Source organism: Lithobates pipiens, unplaced genomic scaffold (genome assembly GCF_037356315.1).
Source record: "Lithobates pipiens isolate NorthernLeopardFrog02 unplaced genomic scaffold, aLitPip1_a1.2 Scaffold_10, whole genome shotgun sequence".
NCBI lineage: Eukaryota > Metazoa > Chordata > Amphibia > Anura > Ranidae > Lithobates > Lithobates pipiens.
Window position 1 is genome coordinate 76,389,937 of NW_027507686.1, and position 22,550 is coordinate 76,412,486.

The following is a 22,550-nucleotide window of genomic DNA, read 5'->3' on the forward strand; positions in this document are numbered from 1 at the left end:
AGACAGTTGCCAATCAGTCCTCCTCAAACTGACAGGGCTGCAGCAGCATTTTTTTCCCAAAAACATTACATATATTGGAAACATGATGTCACTATTGTTTTCCGACCTTGTCCTGGCACTGGGGTGATCTGAGATACAAAGGTGCAGGAATTGGGCTAATCTGAAGTGTGATGGTGCAAGAATAAGGGCTGATCTGTAGGGTGAAGGTGCAGAAATTGTATCTGTGCAAGAATTGGGGTTCATCTGATGTGTGAAGGGGCAGGAATTTGCAGTGATCAGAGTTGTGATGGTACAGTAATTTGGACCGATTTGAGGTATGAAGGTGCGGGAATTAGTGTGATCTGAAGTATTTAGGTGCAGCAATTGGGGTATTTTGTGGTATGATATTTTGTGGTATGAAAGTGCAGGAATTGGGGTGTTCTGAGGTGTGAAGGTGCACAAATTAGACTGATCTGAAAGGTGCAAAGTACAATACAAAAAATGTATTTGTTGTTTATAGCATTTCCTTTATTCAAATCTCTTTTCATGATCGATCGTGTGTAAAGTTGACTTTTCTGTAGCTGACACTATGCTCAAAAGGTTGCCTACCCCTCATGTACAATTCCAAACTGAAATAACTGTTTCTCTTAAGTAGTGAGAGTCGCCCATAGGAATTTTGTGTAATGCCTAGGAGCTTTTGCTATAAACTAATACCAGACACGCAGCCAAGACTTTTCAGATAGTTTGAAATCTGTGAGTGCTTCTAGTCGCATGCATGCTAACAGGTAGAACCTAATGGCAGAACATTCTATCCACCAGCCACATAGATTTTGCTCATATAGATATCTGCCTCACAAGAACAACCATCAAGCATCCGACATATACACAACAGAGACTTTGCTGCTGCAAGGGAGCTGGCATTCCAAAGTCCACTCTTCAGCCATGGTTTTCAGACTTTGCCTGCTACTGATGTATTTAACAACATTCAAGTAAAATTAAACCGCTTCATTCTATTGGTTGTCTTGCTTGAACATAATGCTGGCCCATAAATGTTTTTATTTATTTTTTATTATTATTCTTAGCTAATGTACTCAGCATACTATATCCCACCCCCATAGTGTTTAGCAATAGGAGGACACCCCCGCTAGCGGCCGAAAAAAGGGTTAAAACCACCCGCAAAGTGCCGCTATAGCCACGCTGTCCCATTGATTTCAATGTTTAGGAGCGGTGAATACACCGCTCCTTTTACCACTCCAAAGATGTGGCTAGCAGGACTTTTTTCACCGTCCTGCTAGCGCACCGCTCCAGTGTGAAAGCCCCTCGGGCTTTCACTAGAGTGAAAGGGGCCGGTTTTTTCAGGCGCTGCACAGGCGCTATTTTTAGCACTGTAGTGCATGAAAACTGCCCCAGTGTGAACGGGGCCTCACAGTGAATGATGTGAATGATGAGGAGTCCTGGATCAGAGAAGAGACACTGGGGATTTGTGTCAAGTTGATGTGATACCTGAAAAATGACTTATTCAGGGAAGCCTATCCCACACCCACCTAACAACCCCATCAAATCATTCCCCACATCTATTACCTTTTGTACCACCCCCCACCACTATCTCTTTAGAATGTAAGCTCTATGCGGAGGGCCCTCCTGTCCTGTTCTGTATTGTACTGTACTGCAATTGTGCTGTCCCCCCTCAGCATTGTAAAGCGCTGCGTAAACTGTTGGCCCTATATAAATCGTGATTATTATGGCCTGAGGGCACAGGATTTGCAAGTTGGGCTAGCTTGGAGCAGCAGTCCGCCACTTAAAGACATGCTTTTAAACTACTAGGCCTCTGGGGAGAACTGCTGCAGGCCTCAGGCCTAGTAGCAGCGAGCAATCAGAGCCTCATCAGTGACTTATTCAGAGTGGGTCCTTATCTCTCAAAAGAAGATGTGACATTATTTTAACTCAGTAACATTAAGTCTGTGCAGGAAGATACATGTCTGCAGGAGGTGAGAGCGTCCTAACACCATAATTTTTTTACACAGTCAAAAGTGAAGTCTTCATCCTTAACACTGATGGATGGGTACTTCTAAGAAGGAATAGTCTGCAGAGTTTAAAAACAAAGGAGGAGCAACAGTCTGCTCGGAGAAGGAGGAGATTCATACTCAGTATAAATGCACATCCAATCCTCTGACTAACCATGTGAGGTTGTGCTTAAATCTTAAAATATGATGGCAATTATAGATTCTATGGGCATCCCATATACCTATCCAAGCTGTACACCCCCCCCCCCCCCAATTAAAACAACACCAGCAAAAGGCTGTTCATTGTCTCTGGAAGTGATGTATGAAGTCTGGCAGCTTGGTGAATTGGTGGATTGTTTGGTGGCAGTGGAGGCTACATCGATAGAGAGAGATAAACGTTTTTTGCCAACTCAACCCAATGCGTTTCACAGTGTTGGATGTCATCAAGGACACAGAGTTCAGCAATCAGGGAGATGCATTTATCTAGAAGGTAACCATGGGCACCTCACCCTGCATATTGAATCCAGCCACTACTGTCTTAACCACCATAAAAGCCACATTGCCAAGAACAGGAGACCCTGGATACATTTTTAACAAAGTGTTTAAAACAATTTGACAAAAGACTTACTTTTAAAATGGGAAATAGAAGCAAACCCACATAAGAAAATGTGATTGCCCTCTTCCAGGTGGCTGCTCCAGGTATCCGTTACTTCTGTGCTGAAAATAGCACACTAGCCCATAAAATAAAATTCAAATAAAAAAAAACACCACCAGTGGAGACTCTACATATGTAAATACAGTCATGTCACATACAGTAAGTGTCAACATAAAGATTTGACAAGCCAACTTTTTAGGCCTCATAAACCGAGTGGAACAAATGCCTGGAACACAAGAAGTCTTTGCTCTGGGCATTCATTCCTGGGCACACACTGCCCATGGGATGTTAGCTCCACTCAGCGCACTATCAAGCTCTGTCCAACTGCAGCAGCTTTTAGCCTCTCGGGGAGAATTACAGGTTGCCATCAGCGGGGCTGAATGGTGCGCCTGACCCTGCCTACTACCCCTTCCCCTCTTAAAAAAAATTATTATATATATATATATATATATATATATATATATATATATATATATATATATATATATATATATATATATATATATATATATATCTCAGTATTGACATTTCTCACCTAGATGAGAAGTTCTCCTTGCCCCCTGCAAGTGTGTAAATGTTCCACAGGCCTTGGGTTATCAAGAGGGCTCTCTGGTACATCTATGGATGCACCAGTTTCCCTGGCCATTTGCAAATGTGGTCAAAGACTGCTAGCAGGGAAGTATGAAACCTTCCCTGTCTTTGCGCCTGTGCAAAAAAATAAAAAAATTAATAAATCACCTACTCATGTGTGACTGTGCCGATGGGCTCTGCCAGAGCACGAAGGCCAGTCTGGGCCCATGGGCACATCTGTACATGTGCCATAATAATGGCGGCCAGCGGGGGAAGGAGCCACTTGGGAGGAATCTTAAAGTTTTGCTTTACATTGTTTTATTTTTTAATCATGAAAACGTTTATTAAAACAACTGCACACAAGACAGTGGAAACAAAGTACAATTTACAGTAAATGCAAGTAGTGATAAAATAAAAAATAATAATGGTTGGGAGTAAGCTTATCAAAAGCCTAAATTCATAGTTATAAATACTAGATGGGGAATGTTTTGATCCATGCAATCAAGGAATTTTTCCCCCTTTGCAAGAAAGTTGGCAACAGTTGCTCAAGAGTTTTTCTTGTCTTTCTTTGGACCAAAATCTCTGGACTTTGTCAAAGGCTACACATGATGGACAGGTGTCTTCTTACAACCTAGTTAATCATATAACAGTAATCTTGTTTGCTTCCATTTATCGCCCTTTTATCAGCAACTCTACCCGAGATCATTTATGAATGTGTTTTATTTTTTTTATAAAAAGCAGCTATCAGTTTGCAAAGTTCACATTGCAATTAAACTAAAAACAGGAGGGAGGGAGTGAGGGGGACAGGGTGCATAAACTAGGTACAAAATACACCTAGAAATGTAATTTCATGTTTATGTCATACTGCACTGGGATCAAGTTTGTGACTATAGCAAGCATACCCACCCACTTAGCAAATAACTGGAATGTACAAAATAGTTGTACATAATCTATGTAATCAAGTTTGCCAAGTTCCTTGCAACTCATAAATTTATCTCAAGAGAAAAGTTTGTGTCCTAATCTGGAATTACACCTTAAACAATATAATAGAAGTGTGCATGTCTATGCAAATCTCAGACACATGTAATATGAATCTCATCTTGGGCCATGGGCAGAAATGTCCAGTCTGACCAAGAGACTCAATCTGAGCCCTGACAATAATGTTATAAATGCATGTGTTTATCAGCCATACTTCATACTACTTTGGTCATTTTTGGTGGCCATACCAATTCTCCTAGTTATCACATGAATAAATCTCCATCTAAAGTGTAATTAGAAATCACTTTATGTTATGTTCAATTTCTAATTAATGGAGTCCAAGAGTTTTAGAAAAATAGCGTTAAATGCCAATTGCCATCCCTCTAAAGATTCTTTAGATACCTGTAGATTGCCCTGCAAGCATAGGGACAAATGTTTCTTCTTCTCGAGTCTGTAAGGAAACCGCTATCAACTGTAAGGGAAAAACACAGAAGGTTAGGACTCAACGGAGCGATCTCCCACTGAACAGATCCGCCCCGTGTGAAAGGGGCCTTAAAATTAAAACTAACATTACCTTTGCCCAACAAAAAGCAAAACCAAAAAAAGTTAACGAATTCTGCTAAGAACAAACAGTACACACTGGGGTGTGAAAGCCAGCTAGTTGACCACCTGCGGCAAATGCTAGTTGCCCGATAGTATTTTCTAAGTAAGTGACCTGGGAGGATGGGTTAGAGCAGCTGTCAGATTCTTACTGCCATCTATGTTTTTGTGTCACCTAGAGAGGAAAATATCAAGAGACCACAGACAGCATTAATAGCCCAACAGGGGTTCTAACCTATCGGCAAAGAAAAAAAAAATATTTGGAGACCAACGTTAACCACTTCCCACCTACGCTATAGCTAAACGACGGCTACAGTGCGGGCTCGCATTGCCGGGAGGGAGTCTATGGATGTCCTTCTGTAATCGTGCTTCCCACGCGGCACGCATCGATTTGTAAGCGCCTTGTCTTTCGGCCACAGATGGGGTTATAGAGCCAATCACCGAGCTCTTTACCATGTGACCAGCTGCGTCCAATCACAGTGAAAACAGAAATTGCCAGTTATCGGCAGTCCTCTCATCATGCGGACAGCACATTGAGGAGAGTCGATAACCGGCAAACTCATACAGGGGACATCTGATCAGTCTCCTGATTATCAGTGCAGCCCCAACAGTTCCCACAAGTGTTGCCAATCAGTGCCCATCAGTGAAAGAAAAATGGCTTTAGAAAATTTTATAAAAAGAAACGAAGGGAAAAAAAACGTTTTTTTTCCCCTGTGGCAATTTAATACCAAAAGAACAAACAACAAAGAAAATGCAAGCTAAAAAGCAGTCCTGCTGCTCCAGGTGAACCAGTTGTAGTGGTGTCTGAAAAAGCTTGTGCATAGGGTGTACGCTCTGTCACTGCTGCAGGTATACATGTAGAGGAAAGATCTAGAGATGGCTGCATACCCATGCGATACAAATCAAAAGCTTATTTATTGGCAAAAACCATCAATAAAAAACAGGCACAATAAGCAGAGGGGAAAAAAAAAGGTTGACGCGTTTCACACATTCATTTGTGCTTTGTCAAAACCAAAAGCTCTAGCTGCATCAAAAAAAAAAAAAAAAAATTTAATTAAATAAAAAAAATTATAAACATTTAATTTTGGTGCAGTGTTGCATGAAGGCGCAATTGTTAAAGTGTGACAGCACTGAAAGCTGGCCCGGACAGGAAGTTGGTTAGTAATAGGCAGAAAGTCTAGTGTAACTTGATTAACCTCAGCTTTGTCACCCCTAGATCTGCTACAATGGACAAGACCGTCACTAAGGCTGGGTTCACACCGCTGCGGGGGGAGAACCGGATGTGATTCGCACAGCAAATCACATCCGATCTCCGTAGCACTGCGAGTTCAGCCATACAGATAGTATGGCTGAACTCGCAGCGGTCCCGCAGCAAACTCGCACAGGACCCTTTTTTGGGTCCGCAACGGAATCGGATCGCATGGGGGTTCACACCATGCGATCCGATTCCTGTGCGAGTCGGCAGATCGCACTGCGATATGCCGACGGATCTGGGGGTGTCATTAACATAACATTGACACCCCCAGCCGTCCGCATAGGGCAGTGTGAACTGCCGGCGGGAGGTGAGCGATGCGGGAAAACGCCGCGGATTCGCGGCGTTCCCGCATCGCAATAGTGTGAACCTAGCCTAACTGAATTCTAATATCTCATCTTCCTTTTCATCCAATGTCTAACTACCAATCACATGGTTATCTTTGGTAACTTCCATATATCTACTCCTCAGTGACAATGTCTGTCAGTGCTTTTTACCCCCCCCCCCCCCCCCCCTTTTGTTAAAAAAAAAAAACAAAAAAAAAAAAAAAAACACACCAAACAAAACACTTTGGATACTTATTTGCCAGAATTATAGAACCCGTACACATGTAGAAAAACAGACAGACATACATCTTTATGAGGGGTACTATTCTGTGTAGAGAAAGGGGAACCCATTTTGATAGCGGTTAGAGCTTTGTAGAACTAAGGGATTTGTTCTTCTCCCAACTCTGCTTTGCGATCATGCATTTTCTTGAAAAACAATCTCCACGTTATTTTTAAGGCCAATAGAGATTTTTTTTTTTTGATCAAGGCAATTTATCCAACTGCACTTGGGAGTGGATTTTTTTCCCCCTCACCTGTGTGGCAAAGCAAGCAAAAGATTTACAGGAATCCTTTGTACCCTGCACTGGATCAGCAATATTTTCTTCATCAACAGGACACCACTGAAAATAAGTCTTTCATCCTTAGGCCCCATTCACACAGTCGTTAAGCAGAGCTCCACACAAAAAGGGGAAGCTTCACTAGCCTGGCACCTTTTGCCGCAGCAAACTCAGATGGAAAGCGGTTTTATCCTGTATGCATAGATCCTCCCCCTCCTGCACCGTCTATCTGGGGAAGGCCAGCTAACACAGGCAGAGTAGCCAACCTGCACATGCTCAGTTGTGTCTTATGCTGGAGAGCTAGCCAGGTCACATGATATTGACATCATGCATATGGGCATGTATACAGGCTGTAGTGGAAATCTCCGTCTATCTGAATTCTCAGCACTGGAGAAAAAAACAAAACAAAAAAAAAAAAAGGGGGGGTATATAGTGGCAGTATTTTAATGTAAAATCCATTTTCAAAATCCTGTATTTTCCTGGGTTTAGTAACAGTAAAATATTTTTTTCCAGCAAGAACTCATCTATGTGGTCTTTTATTAAGCTCTCCATTATCTTCCCAACAATTGAAGTTCAACTGATGCCCGTTACACACGGTCAGAATTTCCGACGGAAAAGGTCAGACAGGAGCTTTTCATTGCATATTCCGACCACGTGTATGCCCCATCGGACTTTTTATGTCAAAAATGCTAACGGACTTAGAAAGGGAACATGTTCTATTTTTCCAACGGAACAAATTCCTAATCGGGAAAACCTGGTCTGTATTCCGACGTACCAAAAACAATGCATGCTCTGAAGTACGAGAAGGAAACTATTGGCTACTGGCTATTGAAATTTTCTAGTCCCGTCGTACGTCACCACGTTCTTGATGGTCAGAATTTGGTGTGATCGTGTGTACACAAGACAGCTTCATCGGAATTCCATCAGAAAAATTTTGAGAGCTTATTCCAACAGGAAAACCAGTCGTGTGTACAGGGCATAATATGTCTATTAGTTACTTGGTAAAGACTTTGTTCCCTTTTTAAATATAGGCACCACATTGGCCCTATTCCAGTCATTAAGGAGTCCCTAAAAATTAGAAACAATGGCTTTGAAATTATAGAGCTCAATTCTTTTAGGATCTGCGGGTGGATGCCATCTGGTCTAGGTGCTTTATCAACCTTTATTCTGTCTAAATATTTCTGGACCATATCACTTTTGAGCCATTGTGGATCATTTGGGGCTGTGTCAATATAACCCATTATGGACTCGAGCTCCCCCATGCTCCTTTGTATACATAGAGCTGAAGAAAGTATTTAATAAAATGTGCCTTCTTTGTCCCCAGTCATCCACTCTAGGGCCTACATGCTCAGACCTGACCTTTTTACTATTAATATATTTGAAGAATCCTGCTATCTTTTGCAATCTGTTTGAATTTTTGCATCCTTTATTTACTTTTTACATATTCTGTTATATTCTTCGTAACATTTAAATGATGATAGTGTTCCTTCATTTTTATATATTTTTTTTAAATCTCTTATCTTATTTATAGCTTTCTTAATTTTGGCTGTGAGACACTTTTTTTTTTTTAGGCTGGAAAAAAAACACCACACACACGAATAATATTCTCGATATAAGTAGAAAATAAAAGCTTTTAAAATACGTTTGCAATAACTTCATCAGTATCACCAGCAAAGCAGCTTCATTATTATCCCATTAAAGAAAAGAATAAGCGCTGCATTTCTAAATTTCCTAATTTGCAGTGCCACTAATGTTAATTCTCCATTATGAACACTAGTTTACAAAACCGGCGGCTTCTGGCTCGTCCTTGCTTCCAAGCATGCGTGTTTGTACATTGGACTTTTGTCTGACGAACTTCTGTACACACGCTCAAAATCCGACAGACAAAATTTTAAAGCCTGCCATCCAACATTTGTCCACAGAAAATCCGACATTTTCCACCAACAGCCCAGCAAACAATTCCCGTCAGAAAATCCGATCGTGTGTACGAGGCTTTAGTCTTGGGAGGGCAGCCCTAAATTTGCTTTCTTAAAGTTAAGTGGTTTTCTTTCCCGGATTTTTTATTTTTTTTTTGCTTACAGCCAACATCAAATGAAATCATGTTATGGTCACTGATACCCAGATGTTCTTTTATATGAACATTAGTAATAAGCTCGGTATGGTTTTAGATTACCAGGTGCAAGAGAGCATCATTTCCAGTAGGGGCCTGGACCATAAAGATTGTCCTGTAATAGGTTTATACATTTTTGCCCTTTAACTGTCCCAGCAGTGCCATTACGTCAGTCAATTTCCATATAGTAAAAATCCCCCATTATTATTATTACTGTCCCAGCCCTTTCTATCTGTGTAATGAGCAGAGTCTCCAACTCCTCGTCAACACTGGGTGGTCTATAACAAACTCCAATGATTAACTTTGAACTACGCACATCTATATGCAGTTCCACCCATAATGCCTCAGCCACATCACTCTTCATCAATTAGGTCCTCGTTCACACTCGCTTTGAGATCACTTCTCACATAGAGATAGACACCTCCACCTTTCCATTTTACCATGTCTCTCAGAAAGAGTCCATGGACAGGAATATTAATAGCCCAGTCATGTGACCAACCTTCATTTTCACTTTTATGAAAACCAGCATGATTGGGAACCACTGGAGACAGATAAATCTGTACTCTGACTGCTTGGGAAGTATTGGGGAGGACTGAGTGTTACATGAGCCTCTCATATTCATTATTCTACAATAACTGTGAAGACAAACAAGTTATTTAGCTGACAAACTTTGATTAGCGTTGAAATGACAGATAGCATCTCAGAAGTTTTAATGCATGGCTAAAAATGTATTATTTTTCAAATTGTATGTTGCTTTTACTTTGGGGAATTTAGGAACGCCTCATCAGGCCTGGCCCACAGTACTCCCGGACTGAGTGGCCTTCATTTGCAGTCCAGGAGAAGGAAACTCCCACCACCACTGAAAAAGAAAAAAAAAAAAAAAAAAAAAAAAAAGGAGGGAGGGAGGGAGGGCTTGTGTCATGTACCAGTAGGAAGACTGCAATAAAAAAAAATATATATATATATATATATATATATATATATATATATATATATATATATATATATATATATATATATATATATATATATATATATATATATATATGTATATATGTAAAGGGGGCAGCTCTAAAGTGAAAGGAGGACCTTAATGTGAAGGAGGGTCTCTGATGTGCAAGGGGCCTTCTAAGTGATTTATTGAAGCAGTTTATTCATTTGTTTATTGAACAGGTTTTTTTCAGCCTGCAAAAATATACAATGCAACTCTTAGACCCCTTTCACACACTGCGTTTTTCAGGCGTTTTTCATGCGCTTTAGCGTTAAAAAAAGCACCTGAAAGAAGCCGCAACTGCAATCCCAATGTAAAAGCCCGAGTGCTTTCACACCGAGATTCTTTTCACACTGGGGCGTTTTTCAGGCACTTTAGCGTTAAAAAAAAAAACACATGAAAGAAGCTGCAACTGCAATCCCAATGTAAAAGCCCAAGTACTTTCACACTGAGGCGCTGCGCTGGCAGGGCGTCAAAAAAAGTCCTGCAAGCAGCTTCTTTGCAGCGCTTTTGGAGCGGTGAATACACTGTTCCTAAAGCACCCCTTCCCATTGAAATCAATGGGAAGCGCCTGAAAAACGCTATTGGCAGCAGCGTTTTGTGGGCGCTTTTAACCCTTTATTTGGCCACTAGCAGGGCTTAAAAGCGCCCCAATAACGCTTGAAAAACGCTGGTAAAGCGCTGTTAGTTTAACCGGCGCTTTACGAGCGTTTTTCGGGCACTGACATTGTGAAAGGGCTCTTAAAGCACTTGGGCTTTCACATTGGGACTGCAGATTTGGCTTCTTTCAAGCGATTTATGGGCGCTTTTTTTAACGCTAAAGCGCCTGAAAAACGCTGCAGTGTGAAAAGGGTCTTATGCTGAGAGGTTTAGAGACCCCTGGACTAGGAGTTCACGCTTTTGTCATTTTGGACACTCTTGGACACTTTTTTTTATGCCTTAATACACTTGCAGATGTCAGCATTTTGAAACTTTGCAGGCAGCTGGACATACATTGCAGGTCCCCCTGCTTTATTTCAAACTGACCACACTAGGCCATCTCAGCATGGTTGGTTTTCTGGCTGCGCTGAGAGAGCAGCCTGCCTGCCAATGACCAGAATTCTGCTGACACGCCTCTCCACATTACAGCCATTTACTTGAAAGCTCAGCGTATGGCGGTTTCTCCATCCCCAGCACTTTATGTCCCTTATGCAGCTGAGAACAGATATGAAGGATTAAAGTGATTTTTTTTTTGATTTTTTTTAACAAAGGGTCCTCTTCTGGGATCCCTCTGCAGCGCTCCTGGCTCCTTTTCCGAGAAGCACTCTCCTTTGTGGACACCCATGCAGGTGCGCTCCTGTGTCTTGCGGCTGCATCCGTAGACAGACGATAGGACTCGGCTCTGCCCCCCCGGCGCCAGGGTCATTGGATTTGTTCGACAGCAGCGGGAGCCAATGACTGCACTGCTATCAATCTATCCAATAAGGATACGAGACACAGGCCAGAGCTGGTGTGCTCGTTCCCATTGCAGAAATTATGGGGCTCAGGTAAGTATAAGGGGGGCTTGAGGGCACTGCTGCAGCACAGGTTTTTCACCTGAAAAAATTGTGAAGGTTTACAACTCCTTTAATGTTTTTCCTTTCATTTCTATTTTAAACTGAATTGGTTATTTTAAAAAGTAGATCCAAACATGAAAGGTTATTTTTACCTTAATGCATGCTCTGCCCTAAGGCAAAAAAAACATCTCTTTTTCCCCTCCCTAAGTAGTAGTGCTGCCCTCTCTTTTCCTAGATTCACAGGCTACACTGATGGCCAATTCACACTGAAAATTGCAGAGCAACCAAAGCGATTCACCACTCCGGCCCCTCTCTGTTGCCACTGCGCTAGGGGGAAGTGTGATGCATGATTAATCACATTGCACTGCTCCATTTTGTACTAGCTTTATTCTCATTTACTGCAATGTCGGGCAGCACAGTGCGCTGCCTGACACTGCAGTGCAAATCAGGAGAGGAGAGCGAACAATGGGGTGGGACTTTCATCCAAAGTCCCAAGGGATGGAAGAATTGACCTTACCAGGCCATACCTTCATTTAAAGTCCCTAACTCCAGTCCTCTATTGACACTGCAGTGCAATAAAATGCAGCAGGTCTGTATTTTTATCAAGAGCAGGGAAATACATTGACGGGTACCTACAACCACTTGTTAAACTTTTACCGGCCTATATTAAAGATACTTGCCATACTATTAATATTCTTAAGGATTGTCAATACCAGGAAGGTTGTTGGATGGTCACAGCTGATGTGACATCCTTATACACAGTTATTCCGCATCATTGGGGTCTTTTGTCAGTAAAATATTTTTTGGATAAGAATTCAGGTTTGGCAGATAGACAGAAGGGTTTTATTATGGAACTCTTAGAATATACCACTACGCATTATTTTTTCTGGCATGCGGGTGGCTTCTTTCTCCAGAAGAGAGGAGTAGCCATGGGGGCTAAATTTGCCCCCAGTTTGGCGAACCTCTTAAATGGGGAAATGGGAGGAGGACGTCATCCATTTGGATAAGAGACCAGAACTGGTCCTTTGGGCCAGGCATATAGATGACGTCCTCCTCCTGTGGAATGGTTCCTTCGAGTCCCTGAAGGGATTTATGACGGAGCTTAATAAGAACGATAGAGGAATTGAATTCAAATACGAGGCGAGTCAACGTACCATAAATTTCTTAGATCTTAAGATCTGGAGCGAGGGGGATACCCTATTGACAACTACTTTCTTTAAGGGCACTGACCACAATGCATTTATCCCACGGGACAGTTACCACCATAAGGCGTGGTTGCAATCGGTTCCAAAAAGCCAGTTTATCAGAATAAGGCGCAACTGTTCCCGTGAAGGGGATTTTGATGTGCAGGCTGGTGTTCTTGTGCAAAGCAAGGGGTTACGATGAAAAAAACCTGGAGAAAAAAAAACTTAGGGAAGTACGTGAGATTGATCGTAACCTTCTGCTTAAAGAAAAAACAGAGGTTGAGAGGAATAGTAATATGAACAACAATTTTCAATGTCCATTTGTCACCGGATTCTCTCAACAACACTTTTGAGTTAAAAAGATTATACAAAAACATTGGCACATAATCAAAAATGACCAGGTTTTGGGTTCATTCCTTTCCGAACAAGTGGTGTATCATCAATTAAACATAGAATTGCACCCAATATGTGTGACCCCCCCGACAATTAAACCCATGTTTTTTCAGAACTTAATAGGGTTCTTTAAGTGTAATAAATGTAGTGTATGCTCCATCAATAATATAAAGAAAAAGAAAACAGAATTTTGTTCAGGAAATACTAAACAAATTTTCCCCATTAAATCCTTTATAAGTTGTTCCATAGAGGGGGTGGTGTACCTCCTAACCTGTCCCTGTGGGCTCCACTATGTGGGCCGCACTTTGCGCCCTCTTCAAGTGAGATTGGGGGAGCATCTGGGAAATATTAGAAGGGGGTTTAAAGGACATCCAGTCTCAAAACACTACTTGGAGGTACATGATCGCAATCCCCGGGGAACTTCCCTTTTGGGAATTCATAAATTACAGTTGCCCAGGAGAGAAGGCCCTAAAAAGAGGGCGATTTTAAAACTTGAAATGATGGATATATAGAATTAAAAGCCTTAAACCCTCTGGATTCAATGTAGACAGAGATTAATGCTTTTAGAGACAATGCATGAGAGGTGTACAAAATGCTCAGAATGCACTGCCTAGAAAATTAGGGTCGCATAACCCTTTTTGAAATTAGTTGAATTTAAATTTTTGATTTAAATTTTTAGCCAACACAAGGGTGTGAGTAGTGACGAGCATGAACTGGCCTGACTATAGGTTTTGAAGAATTTGTAAGCATAATGTTATTTTTCAACAATTATTATTCCTTAATTTTTTGTTTGTCTTTATAATTGATCTCATTCTTGTAACCCTGTAATATAATTTTTAGGTTTTAAAAAAAAAGGAGTCCCCCCCATATGTAGATTTAATCTATAATTGTGATATTAGCACAAATACGTATTTTCTTCTTGAGGGGGTTAATAGGTTTTTTTCCTCTTAATTAATCAGATGAGGACAGACTATTTTCCTCCAGTTAAACTTAGCTCTTAAGGGGGTTTGTTTTTGAGCTGAGATCTGGTACTCTGTGACATTTGAATGTTTTAGCCACACAGTCCCCAGTCTACCAAAAAATGGCGTTTGAGTTGAGGTGGGACTTGGCTGTGGACCCCGGATCACGTTCGGTCCCCATGAAAATGGCGACGGGACGTGGCTAGGGTCAGGCCTAGCCCATTGGAGATTAGATTCAACCCCATGATCTCCGAGAAAATGGCAGCCGAACGAAAGTGAGGCTTGGTTCGGCCGTAATGTCGACCTTAACCTTTTCCGAACGGAACTGAGGCTTGGTTAGGCCGTAATGTTATTTAAAGTGGACCTTCCGCTCATTGGAATCCTCCCCCCTCCGGCGCCACAATTGGCACCTTTCAGGGGGGAGGGGGGGTGCAGCTACCTGTACAGTACAGGTATCTGCACCCACTTCCGGCGTAGCTATCTGCGGATTTCCGAAAGTCCCCCGCTGCCTGCTGGGAAATACAGATCCCAGAGGCAGCGGGACCATCCTTATTGCGCAGCGCGACTCGCGCATGCGCAGTAGGGAACCGGGAAAATTAAGCTGAAAGGCTCCCATTCCTAATTCCCATACCCAAGATGGTGGCGGCAGCACCCGAGAGACGATCGAGAGATCGGCTTCAGGTGCCGACATCGCGGGCGCACTGGGCGGGTAAGTGTCCTTATTTTAAAAGTCAGCAGCTGCAGTATTTGTAGCTGCTGGCTTAAAAAAAAAATAAAAAATAAAAAAAAAAAAAAAAAACGGCGGAACTCCCTGCGGACTCCCGCTTTAAGTGATGGATCAGCATATCACCTGTGCCCCAGGAGGACGTAAGGTATTACGAAACATGTCAGGCTGTTTGTGGCGATACCACCACGTATAGAATATACCCCAGCACGGGTGTATATTTGTTCTTAATTTAACTGTTTTTTTTTTATTTATTTTCTTTTTTTATTTGTTACAACCGGGCCATTTTGGGTCATACCTCTGGTCTGCTGTATATTTATTTTTTATTTAATAAATTTGTCGATTGTTTAACGGTAGGTTCACGATCGGAGTCCAGTGTTTTATGTTTTACTACATGTTTGTTCACTGAAAAACCTTCGTATACGACAACTTATTGGAGAGCTTTGGATAACTCCAGGAACTCAGTGATCGGACGGCCACCTTGCCTTTTTGCTTCGTGACGACCGAGAGGAAAAGCAGGACGATCGGCTGGTTCCGGAACTCTTCGGCCTGTGTCAGTAATCTTCGGAGGATTTGCACGTACTGACGCCCTCAGTAGCGTGTGGCACCGGAATACGCATATGTGATCCCTGCAGAGGGTTGTCTGCCAGCGCTAACAACTCCGTTGGTTTGGAATCCACCCATTGCAGTAAGAGTCCAACTTTTTTCCGGTCTGGAAGTGATACTGGCAAAACCAGGAAGGTTTCATCAAATTTTTGAGAAGGACTGATTTCCCTGTTCATTATTCTTTAGTTAGAACCAGGATTTCTTGGTTATAAGGACTTTTTTTGATTGAATTTCTCATATGGTGTTCTTTTTTTGATTTATTTGTTTTTTTATATATAATCTATACTGAGTTTTATTACTTTTTTCACTATAGATTTCACATATATCTAGCGCAACTTTATGTATAACTTTTTTCTGATTTGATCCATAATTTGATATTTGATGGTTTTTAGTTGCAGCTTTTAGGTTTTGCCCCAAGCACAATATTTTTGTTTGTTTTTTATTTACTGTATTTTATCACAGCACGCTGGACTGCAGTGCTAGGCTGTGTTGCAGTGCAAATGGGACACATAGGTAACCATTGTTTCCTGTGTCCCCGCGGTGACAGGATTTACCATAAGGTAAAACTGCATATAGTGTGAATTGGCCCCGAGACCAGTGGGAGCCATTTGCTCCTGCTGCTATCAGTGAAATCCCCTGAGGAAGGAGTGGGGGGGATGGGTTGAGCTGCACTCATTTTTTATTTTTAATAAAATAATTTAAATTATTGAATTTTTTTTTAAGTTTACAATTACTTTAAGAGCCGATTCACACAGCGGGCGATGCGAGGCGACACGACTCGCCTCGCTCTCGCAAGTCGCCCCCGTTCTGTACAATGGAACCGTTCTGAGAGGAGCGACTCGAGTCGCTCCGACTCAGAAAAAAGGTTCCTGTACTACTTTTGGGCGACCTCGGGGCGACTTGCATTGACTTCTATACAGAAGTCATTTGCAAGTCGCCGCCGAGACCGCTGCAGGTCGCGGCGAGGCAAGTCGGAGTCGCCTCGCCTCGCCTGCAGTGTGAACCGGCCCTAAAGCCTAGCACACATGGGCCAACACCAGTGGACATGCGGCCCATGTGCACTGCAGCCAGTCCAACAGAGTTCAGAAAAAAAAATAAAAATAAAAAAAGAGGCAGACAGTGGAATTACACTCTGCAGAGCTGAGGAGAGTTCCGAGAGTCGATTGGAGGGAAAGACACGCTCCCCCTTCACACAGCACACAGGAACAAATCTGAGGCTGTCGTCCCCATTTTTCTCTTGGCGTCACGAAAACTTGTCAGAAGTGATTTATGTTTATAGCAGAACGAGGCAGCAGACAGAAATGACACTTAGTGCTTCTAAATGAGATGAGTACACACTATAGAGGAATATGGTTTGTTCATATTTCACGTCTGAGGTTTACAACCACTTTAAGGCCCCTTTCACACTGGGGCGGTTTTCAGGCACTACAGCGCTAAAAATAGCGCCTGAAAATCCGGCCCCTTTCACTCCAGTGTGAAAGACGGAGGGCTTTCACTCTGGAGCAGTGCGCTAGCAGGACGGTGAAAAAAGTCCTGCTAGCCACATCTTTGGAGCGGTGAAAGGAGCGGTGTATTCACCACTCCTAAACTGCTCCTACCCATTGAAATCAATGGGGCAGGGTGGCTATACCACTGGCAAAAGCTGCGCTTTGCCGGTGATTTTAACCCTTTTTCGGCCACTAGCGGGGGTTAAAACCGCCCGCTAGCGGCTGCAGACCGCTGCTAAAACGTCAGTAAAGCGCCGCTAAAAATAGCGACGCCCGCACCGCCCCAGTGTGAAAGGGGCCTAAGCCGGCCATACATGGATTGAAATTCAGCAGACATCAGCTGAATTACAATTCATGTATGGGCAGGCTGGTTTTAGTCTGTCAGTAGAGCAGCACAACGAGCCTGTTGGAAAATATCTGCACAAATCAGCGCTGCAGGTTATAGTACTGATCAGCGTTATCTGAGGGTGGGAAGTCTCCCTACTGTCAGAATACAATACCTCAGGAAAGAAAGAAAAAAAAAAAAAAAAAAAAAAAAAAAAAAAGGAAGACCAATGCCTTAGATGCTCTCAAATTGACTTCGATTTTTTTGTGCGTTTTCTGAAAGCACATTAACCACTTCAATACAAGGCACTTTCCCTTCTTCCTGCCCAGGCCAATTTTCAGTTTTCAGTGCTGTCACACTGACAATTGCGCGGTCATGCACTGCTGCACGCAAACTACCGTACATTTTTATCATTTTCTTCCCACAAATAGAGCTTACTTTTGGAGGTAGTTGATCACATCTGGGGTTTTTTTTTGCTAAACTAATTTAAAAAAAAGACCGAAATTTGTTTTGTGAAAAAAATAAAAAAAAGTTTTCATGTCTGTTATAAAATTGCTTTCTCCTTCACTTACGGGCACTGAGGCAGCACTGATGAGGCACTGACTGGCATGCGTGCTTTGGGCACCGACGGGTGTTACCAGTGGGCCCTGACTGGCATATGTGGTGGGCACCTCTGATGGGGGCTGAGCTGATAATCAATGTGCGGATTATTAGTGCAGATCACTCCCCCCCACCCCCATCTCGACAGGAGAGCAACCAATTGGATCTCCTCGTCAGCGTGAACCAAGGAAAGCCGTTTACCGACACTTTCTGGTTAGCGCTGTGATTGGTCACAGCTGATCACGTGGTAAAGAGCCTATGTCGTAGGCTCTTTACCATGACTGGAGATGCGGTGTGGTGGAGCACTACATAGCACCACCGATCGCCGCGCTTATCCTGCTGAACGTCATATGACAGGATAACTGAGCCACATTGCGGACGTCAGAACGCAAAAGGGTGGGCAGCAAGTGGTTAAAGATGCAGCATGCAGGACTTTGATGTGCTTTCATGAAAACACATGGTCTATAAGAATTCAATGGGTGCAGACCTCACACTAAGTGTAAAAATGTGCATAAACTGAGCTGCACCCTAAACGCAGCGCCTTGTTAGGAACCCAGCTAAGAAAGTGCCTGAACCTAGAGAAGCTGTGCATGGCATCAGTTTCTAGTTTTTATTTATAAAAGCCTAAAAGTGGTTGTAAACCTCAGACATGAAATATGATCAAAGCACATCCCTCTATAGTGTGTATTTGTCTCAGTTAAAGTGGAAGTAAAAATCATCATCATCATAATAATAATCCCTCTTCAAGTTAACGTGGTTGTAAAGGCAGAAGTTTTTTTTATCTTACTGCACTCAATGTAAAAAACCTTCTGCATGCAGGCGCCCCCCCCCCCCCCCATACATACCTGCGCCCGATCTTGATCCAGGGATGTGCACAAGAGATGAAGCTCTCTCCTTCCTTATTGGCTCAGAGCCATTGGCTCCTACTGCTGTCACCCAGAGCCAGTGATGGAATGGGGGACAGGCTCCACATGGCCACACAACAGGGCTCGGAAGCGAGCGAACACACACACACACACACACACACACGTGCCCCCATAGCAGGCAGTTTTCTGTGGGGGCATTCAACAGGGGGAGGGGGGTGTTTGGAGCTAGAGTTGAAGCACCGGCTGCGGACCCGAGAAGAGGAGAATCGGGGCTGCTCTGTGCATAACCACCTATTGTGCCGGAGCTTCTTGCCGGTGTTCTGCCTAATAGAGTCCGGCCATCAATATGTGTCCGCTCCGTACTGCGCATGCGCAGTACGGAGCAGACGAAGCTTCGGAAAATCTCCGAAGCTGAACGGCGCCTGCGCCGTGAGTGGAGGTGGTAGCCCCACCATCCGAGCGGACATAGGGTTGTGAATTTTAGAGGGCCCCTCGCGGGCGAGCTTTGCTCGCCACGCTTCGGGCTCGGCCTCGCTGCGCTCGGCTCTTTTTTATTCTAACTCTATGTCCACTTGGATAGTGGGGATAGAACCTGGACTCACGGCGCAGGCGCCGTTCATCCTCGGCAATTTTCGGAATCTGTGTTCCTGTGTACTGCGCATGCGCAGTACGCAGGGGACAGCATCTGATGGAGGACCCTATTTGACAAGACACCGGAACCAAGGGTGCCTGAGCGGGAGTTGACTTCATAGCGGGTCCGGCCACTCACAGCGCGGGGGAACATGTCAGCCCCTTCAGGGGTTTCGTTCTAAAAAGGTAAACATTTCATGATGTCCTAGTATGCAATGTTTTTTTTTTTTTTGAGAGGGGGTGGGTTCCAGCAATTTACTACCGCTTTAAAGTACAAGCGTTAACGATGGGGGAGCATAAAAAAAAAAAAAAAAAAAAAATGTAAAATTGGGGGAATTCTACTTTAACCACTTTTACCCCCTTTTGGCCCAGGATTTTCAGCGCTGTAGCACTTTGAATGACAATTGCGACACTGTACACATATGATATTTTTAGCATTTTTCTTCCCACAAAAAAATAGAGCTTTCTTTTGGTGGTATTTAATCACCACTGGGTTTTTGTTTTGTTTTTTAGCAAAAAGATTTATGAAAATAAACATAAAACTTTTTCATAGTTTGTTATAAAATTTTGCTGATGAGACACAACTGATCACATGGTAAACAGACACTGCCCGTGCTCTGTGGGGAGTGCGATCATGGGAGGCTGTCATACGATGGCCTCCCAGAAGTAGCCGGCCATACTGTAGCAGTCATTCGGCTATAGCACAGTCAGACGGTAAAAAGAAGTCCTGCTAGCAGCATCTTTGGAGCGGTAAAGAAGCGGTGTATTCTATTCACCGCTCCTACCCATTGAAATCAATGGGGCAGTGTGGCTATACCGCTGGCAAAGCGGCTGCGCGCGGTTTTAACCCTTTTTTTGGGCCGCTAGCGGGGGTAAAGGTGACTGTAAAGCGGTGCTAAAAATAGTGTCGCTTTACCACCTATGCCCGCACCGCCCCAGTGTGAAAGGGGCCGTAGTGTTAAGGTGGATTTCCCCTTTAAAGTGGTTGCAAACTCTTATACCACATACACAGGTAACCGGACTTTCCGGCAGACTAGGTCCGACGGACTTCTGAACTAATGGACTAAGTCCTTTCGAAAGTCTGTTCGTTTTGAACACAATGACGTAAGACAGGACAAAAATAAAAAATAAAAATAAAAAAAAAGGAAGTTCAATAGCCAATAGCTTCCCTTGTGTCGTATTTGGTCCATGGGATCAGCATACAGACGAACGGTTTTCCCGATAGGAATTGAGTCCGTCGGACAGATTTGAAACATGTTCTATTTCTCGGTCCGTTGGATTATTTATTTATTTTTATGAAAAACGATCAGGATTGTATGACAGACCGATTCCGTCTGACCTAGTCTATCAGAAAGTCTGGTCGTTTTTACACGGCATTACAGACCACTTTTTGCTACAGGTAAGCCTATAATAAAGGCTTACCTGTAGCTACCCAGGATATCTCCTGTATTTGATGACATCGGCACATGCACACTGACACAAACTGAAGCAATGGCACGCATGTGCCATTGCTTCAGTGAGTGTGCCGTGACCCCGTGCATGCGTGGGAGTGACATCATCACAGCTCCGGCCAATCACAGCGCCGGAGCCGCGAAACCGGTAACTCTCTCGGGAGTGATCCCACCGATGTTGTGTACGGGCACTGCAGCCAGGGCTTCGATCTCAGGTGAGTATTACATAATGAGCTAGTATGCTATGCATACTAGCTCATTATGACTTTGTCTTTCAGGTTTTTTTATAATATATATATATAGGCTTTACAACCACTTTAATACGGCTTTAACGTGAACAAGTAGCTGTAAGCTGATTGGTTGCAATGCACAGCAGCCCCATTTTAAAGTGTTACTAAACCCAGGACCCTGCCTACACTAAATCTGGTCTCCCACAGTACACAGAAATACTATTTTTCTTTCAGTAAATATAAACTGATGAATACCTTTTCTCATCAGCAGTATATAGCAGTCTTGTGACTAATATCAGTGTCTGGTTAAAGCTTGTAGAAGAAGTTTATATACTTCTGCAACTATCCTGTGAGGCTGCAGATCCGCTGACCCTCTGTCTGGACAGTGCTGAAAACACACACACACACACACCCCCCCCCCCCCCCCCCCCAGCAATACATACCAAACTGAGCATGTGCAGAGTGCCCTCAAAGCTTTGTCTTATCAGGAGATGGATTTGGGACAGTGAAAGAAGGGGAGGATCAGAGAAGACAGGATCAAACAGCCTTTTACACAATGCAGAGGATTAGCCCCTTAGGTTCCACAGCGAGTATAACAAGCATGATTTACTGCATATACTGACTGATTTTACTGCTGTGGGTTTAGTAAGACTTTCAGTTAAGTCTCTCCTTATAGTGAATGGGCCAATGACATGTGCCTGTCAGGTTTCTAGCCCTGTAAAGTCCATGACAGGGAAGGGTAGAGGTGGAAGTTGCTGTCCCCATGCTGTGGGCTCCTCATACACCTCCAGGTATTCCCTCCCTGGGGCTGCCAATGACCAGGTATGAAGAGAACACACACTACACCCCCCTCCCATCACCCCTCACATAAGAGGAGAGCGGAGCGTGCACTTCACATGAAGTAAAGCGCTCACCACTTCTACTGACAGAACCCCCCGCTCTGCTCACCCGCTGAAGACCGCTCATGGAGGAGGGACACGACACGACACCTTTTATGACAGGACAAGCGGCAAAGTCTACAGTGTGAGGAGGCGACACTTCCCCGGACCATCCACCCTCATACATCAGTGCGACTGCAACGTCACCATCACACACCCGCACTGCTGTGTGGCGGAGTACCGCCCAGGCCGCGCCCACAACCCGCTTATCCCCGCCTACATTCCTTTGCATGACTGGAGGGGCGGGGCAGTGACGTCGCGCCGGACACTTGGAAGGTGAGTATGGAGAGGCGGCACGTTCAAGTCGCAGTGCTTCTTTATGAGCAGCTCGTGCTAGAGAGGGCGGCTCACCTGTAGAAGGAAGTTTCTGCGCTGGCGCCGGGCTCTCAGGCACTGCAAGCAGCTCTGCTGGATAGAGACCTGTCTCAGCCAGGGCTCTTCCAGAAGATACACGGCGGTCATGTGAGCACTGAATATTGTCCGCCCACCACCACCTATATAGATGGGAACCATACTTCCCAACAGTTTAAGAAGGGAATGAGGGAGACCTACTAACAAACGTATGTAGGCGTAGGACACGCCTCCTGACACACCCTCTTAA

General features: G+C 43.6%; 1 protein-coding gene across 3 annotated transcripts in view; it reads right to left on the reverse strand.

Annotated features, from left to right (window-relative positions):
- The window catches only part of CUNH11orf24 (chromosome unknown C11orf24 homolog), an 83,630-nt gene extending 61,505 nt beyond the window's left edge, over positions 1-22,125 (reverse strand). Inside the window, exons 1-2 of one of the 3 annotated variants that reach the window (XM_077455914.1) lie at positions 21,960-22,125; positions 4,588-4,657 (exon numbers count right to left, since the gene is read on the reverse strand). The gene's annotated coding sequence lies outside the window, so the exon portion shown is untranslated. The remainder of the gene's footprint in view (positions 1-4,587; positions 4,658-21,959) is intronic. The other 2 variants (XM_077455918.1, XM_077455921.1) reach the window with 2 other exon arrangements.
- Between the last annotated feature and the right edge of the window lie 425 nt (positions 22,126-22,550).